This window comes from Triticum dicoccoides, chromosome 5B (genome assembly GCF_002162155.2).
Source record: "Triticum dicoccoides isolate Atlit2015 ecotype Zavitan chromosome 5B, WEW_v2.0, whole genome shotgun sequence".
Lineage (NCBI taxonomy): Eukaryota > Viridiplantae > Streptophyta > Magnoliopsida > Poales > Poaceae > Triticum > Triticum dicoccoides.
In genome coordinates, this window is record NC_041389.1 from 547,101,657 (window position 1) to 547,107,656 (window position 6,000).

A 6,000-nucleotide genomic window follows, 5' to 3' on the forward strand; every position below is an offset into this window, starting at 1 on the left:
TGAATCGAACACCCATAGAGTTCTGGTGTTGATCATGTTTTGCTCGCGAGAGAGGTTTAGTCAATGGATCTGCGACATTCAGATCCGTATGTACTTTGCAAATATCTAGGTCTCCATCTTGAACATTTTCACGGATGGAGTTGAAGCGACGCTTGATGTGCCTGGTCTTCTTGTGAAACCTGGGCTCCTTGGCAAGGGCAATAGCTCCAGTGTTGTCACAGAAGAGTTTGATCGGCCCCGACGCATTGGGTATGACTCCTAGGTTGGTGATGAACTCCTTCACCCAAATAGCTTCATGCGCTGCCTCCGAGCCTGCCATGTACTCCGCTTCACATGTAGATTCCGCCACGACGCTCTGCTTGCAGCTGCACCAGCTTACTGCTCCACCATTCAACATATACACGTATCCGGTTTGTGACTTAGAGTCATCCAGATATGTGTTGAATCTAGCATCGACGTAACCCTTTACGGCGAGCTCTTCGTCACCTCCATAAACGAGAAACATGTCCTTTGTCCTTTTCAGGTACTTCAGGATATTCTTGACCGCTGTCCAGTGTTCCTTGCCGGGATTACTTTGGTATCTTCCTACCAAACTTACGGCAAGGTTTACATCAGGTCTGGTACACAGCAGGGCATACATAATAAATCCTATGGCTGAAGCATAGGGGATGACACTCATCTCTTCTTTATCTTTTGCCATGGTCGGGCATTGAGCCGAGCTCAATCTCACACCTTGCAATACAGGCAAGAACCCCTTCTTAGACTGATCCATTTTGAACTTCTTCAAAATCTTATCAAGGTATGTGCTTTGTGAAAGACCTATGAGGCGTCTCGATCTATCTCTACAGATCTTGATGCCTAATATATAAGCAGCTTCTCCAAGGTCCTTCATTGAAAAACACTTATTCAAGTAGGCCTTAATGTTGTCCAAGAATTCTATATCATTTCCCATCAAGAGTATGTCATCTACATATAATATGAGAAATGCTACAGAGCTCCCACTCACTTTCTTGTAAACGCAGGCTTCTCCGTAAGTCTGCATAAACCCAAACGCTTTGATCATCTCATCAAAGCGAATGTTCCAACTCTGAGATGCTTGCACCAGCCCATAAATGGATCGCTGGAGCTTGCATACTTTGTTAGCATTCTTAGGATCGACAAAACCCTCCGGTTGCATCATATACAGTTCTTCCTTAAGATGCCCGTTAAGGAATGCCGTTTTGACGTCCATCTGCCATATCTCATAATCATAGTATGCGGCAATTGCTAACATGATTCGCACGGACTTAAGCTTCGCTATGGGAGAGAAAGTCTCATCGTAGTCAATCCCTTGAACTTGCCGATAACCCTTAGCGACAATTCATGCTTTATAGATGGTGACATTACCATCCACGTCCGTCTTCTTCTTAAAGATCCATTTGTTTTCTAACGCTCGCCGATCATCGGGCAAGTCAGTCAAAGTCCATACTTTGTTTTCATACATGGATTCTATCTCGGATTTCATGGCTTCAAGCCATTTGTTGGAATCTGGGCCTGCCATCGCTTCTTCATAGTTCGAAGGTTCACCGTTGTCTAACAACATGATTTCTAGGACAGGGTTGCCGTACCACTCTGGTGCGGAATGTGTCCTTGTGGACCTACGAAGTTCAGTAGCAACTTGATCAGAAGTACCTTGATCATCATCATTAATTTCCTCTCCAGTTGGAGTAGGCATCACAGGAACATTTTCCTGAGTTGCACTACTATCCTGTTCAAGAGGTAGTACTTCATCGAGTTCTACTTTCCACCCACTTACTTCTTTTGAGAGAAACTCTTTTTCCAGAAAGGATCCGTTCTTGGCAACAAAGATCTTGCCCTCGCTTCTTAAGTAGAAGGTATACCCAATGGTTTCTTTAGGGTATCCTATGAAGACGCATTTTTCCGACTTGGGTTCGAGCTTTTCAGGTTGAAGTTTCTTGACATAAGCATCGCATCCCCAAACTTTTAGAAACGACAACTTAGGTTTCTTCCCAAACCATAATTCATACGGTGTCGTCTCAACGGATTTAGACGGTGCCCTATTTAAAGTGAATGTAGCTGTCTCTAGAGCGTATCCCCAAAATGATAGCGGTAAATCGGTAAGAGACATCATAGATCGCATCATATCCAATAGAGTGCGATTACGATGTTCGGACACACCGTTACGCTGAGGTGTTCCAGGCGGCGTGAATTGTGAAACGATTCCACATTTTCTTAAGTGTGTACCAAATTCGTGACTTAAATATTCTCCTCCGCGATCCGATCGTAAGAATTTTATCTTTTGGTCACGTTGATTCTCTACTTCATTCTGGAATTCCTTGAACTTTTCAAAGGTCTCAGATTTGTGTTTCATCAAGTAGACATACCCATATCTACTCAAGTCATCAGTGAGAGTGAGAACATAACGATATCCTCCGCGAGCCTCAACGCTCATTGGACCGCACACATCGGTATGTATGATTTCCAACAAGTTGGTTGCTTGCTCCATTGTTCCGGAGAACGGAGTCTTGGTCATCTTGCCCATGAGGCATGGTTTGCATGTGTCAAATGATTCATAATCGAGAGACTCTAAAAGTCCATCAGCATGGAGCTTCTTCATGCGCTTGACACCAATGTGACCAAGGCGGCAGTGCCACAAATATGTGGGACTATCGTTATCAACTTTACATCTTTTGGTATTCACACTATGAATATGTGTAGTATTACGTTCGAGATTCATTAAGAATAAACCATTGACCATCGGGGCATGACCATAAAACATATCTCTCATATAAATAGAACAACCATTATTCTCGGATTTAAATGAGTAGCCATCTCGCATCAAACGAGATCCAGATACAATGTTCATGCTCAAACTTGGCACTAAATAACAATTATTGAGGTTTAAAACTAATCCCGTAGGTAAATGTAGAGGTAGCGTGCCGACGGCGATCACATCGACCTTGGAACCATTCCCGACGCGCATCGTCACCTCGTCCTTCGCCAGTCTCCTCTTATTCCGCAGCTCCTGCTGTGAGTTACAAATGTGAGCAACGGCACCGGTATCAAATACCCAGGAGTTAGTACGAGTACTGGTAAGGTACACATCAATTACATGTATATCAAATATACCTTTAGTGTTGCCGGCCTTCTTGTCTGCTAAGTATTTGGGGCAGTTCCGCTTCCAGTGACCCTTCCCCTTGCAATAAAAGCACTCAGTTTCAGGCTTGGGTCCATGCTTTGACTTTTTCCCGGCAACTGGCTTACCGGGCGCGGCACCATCTTTGCCGTCCTTCTTGAAGTTCTTCTTACCCTTGCCCTTCTTGAACTTAGTGGTCTTATTGACCATCAACACTTGATGTTCTTTCTTGATTTCAACCTCTGCCGACTTCAACATTGAAAATACTTCAGGAATGGTCTTTACCATCCCCTGCATATTGTAGTTCATCACGAAGCTCTTGTAGCTTGGTGGGAGCGACTGAAGGATTCTGTCAATGACCGCCTCATCCGGGAGGTTAATGTCCAGCTGGGACAGGCGGTTGTGCAACCCAGACATTTTGAGTATATGCTCACTGACAGAGCTATTTTCCTCCATCTTACAACTATAGAACTTGTCGGAGACTTCATATCTCTCGACCCGGGCATGAGCTTGGAAAACTAGTTTCAGCTCCTCGAACATCTCATATGCTCCGTGTTGCTCAAAACGCTTTTGGAGCTTCGGTTCTAAGCTGTAAAGCATGCTGCACTGAACGAGGGAGTAATCATCAGCACGAGACTGCCAAGCATTCATAATGTCTTGGTTCTCTGGGACGGGAGCGTCACCTAGCGGTCCTTCTAGGACATATTGTTTCCTGGCAGCTATGAGGATGATCCTCAGGTTCCGGACCCAGTCCGTATAGTTGCTGCCATCATCTTTCAGCTTGGTTTTCTCTAGGAACGTGTTGAAGTTCATGTTGACATGAGCGTTGGCCATTTGATCTACAAGACATATTATGCAAAAGTTTTAGACTAAGTTCATGATAATTAAGTTCATCTAATCAAATTATTTAATGAACTCCCACTCAGATTTGACATCCCTCTAGTCATCTAAGTGTTACACGATCTGAGTCGACTAGGCCGTGTCCGATCATCACGTGAGATGGACTAGTCATCATCGGTGAACATCTCCATGTTGATCGTATCTTCCATACGACTCATGTTCGACCTTTCGGTCTCTGCGTTCCGAGGCCATGTATGTACATGCTAGGCTCGTCAAGTTAACCCTAAGTGTTCTGCATGTGTAAATCTGTCTTACACCCGTTGTATGTGAACGTAGGGATCTATCACACCCGATCATCACGTGGTGCTTCGAAATGACGAACCTTAGCAACGGTGCACAGTTAGGGGGAACACTTTCTTGAAATTATTATAAGGGATCATCTTATTTACTACCGTCGTTCTAAGTAAACAAGATGCATAAAACATAATAAACATCACATGCAATTATATAAAGTAGTGACATGATATGGCCAATATCATATAGCTCCTTTGATCTTCATCTTCGGGGCTCCATGATCATCTTGTCACCGGCATGACACCATGATCTCCATCATCATGATCTCCATCATCGTGTCTTCATGAAGTTGTCACGCCAACGACTACTTCTACTTCTATGGCTAACGCGTTTAGCAATAAAGTAAAGTAATTTACATGGCGTTCTTCAATGACACGCAGGTCATACAAAAAATAAAGACAACTCCTATGGCTCCTGCCGGTTGTCATACTCATCGACATGCAAGTCGTGATTCCTATTACAAGAACATGATCTCATACATCACAATATATCATTCATCATTCATCACAACTTCTGGCCATATCACATCACATGACAATTGCTGCAAAAACAAGTTAGACGTCCTCTAATTGTTGTTGCATCTTTTACGTGGCTGCAATTGGGTTCTAGCAAGAACGTTTTTTTACCTACGAATAACCACAACGTGATTTTGTCAACTTCTATTTACCCTTCATAAGGACCCTTTTCATCGAATCCGCTCCAACTAAAGTGGGAGAGACAGACACCCACCAGCCACCTTATGCAACTAGTGCATGTTAGTCGGTGGAACCGGTCTCACGTAAGCGTACGTGTAAGGTTGGTTCGGGCCGCTTCATCCCACAATACCGCTGAAGCAAGATAAGACTAGTAGCGGCAAGCAAGTTGACAAGATCTACGCCCACAACAAAATTGTGTTCTACTCGTGCAATAGAGAACTACGCATAAACCTAGCTCATGATGCCACTATTGGGGAATGTTGCAGAAAATTAAAAATTTTCCTACGGTTTCACCAAGATCCATCTATGAGTTCATCTAAGCAACGAGTCAAGGGAATGAGTTTGCATCTACATACCACTTGTAGATCGCGTACGGAAGCGTTCGAGGGAGCGGTGATGATGGAGTCGTACTCGACGTGATTCAGATCACCGATGACCAAGTGCTGAACGGACAGCACCTCCGCGTTCAACACACGTACGGTACGGGCGACGTCTCCTCCGTCTTGATCCAGCAAGGAGGAAGGATAGGTTGAGGAAGATAGCTCCACCGGCAGCACGACGGCGTGGTGTTGGTGGAGAAGCAGCACTCCGACAGGACTTCGCTAAGCTCGTGACGGAGAAAGAGAGGTGTTGGGGAGGGGAGGGGTTGCGCCTTGGCTTGGGGGTGTGCAGCCCTCCCCTCACCCCTCTATTTATAGGGGAAGGGGCAAGGGGGGCCGGCCCCTCTAGATGGGATCTAGAGGGGGGCGGCGGCCACGGAGGGGGGACTTGCCCCCCAAGCAAAGGGGGGCGCCCCCTCTAGGGTTCCCCCCCCCAACCCTAGGCGCATGGGCCCAAGGGGGGGCGCCCAGCCCTCCAGGGGCTGGCTCCTGCCCCATGCAGCCCATGTGCCCCCCCGGGAGGGGTGGCCCCTCCTGGTGGACCCCCGGAACCCTTCCGGTGGCCCCGGTACAATACCGATATGCCCCCGAAACT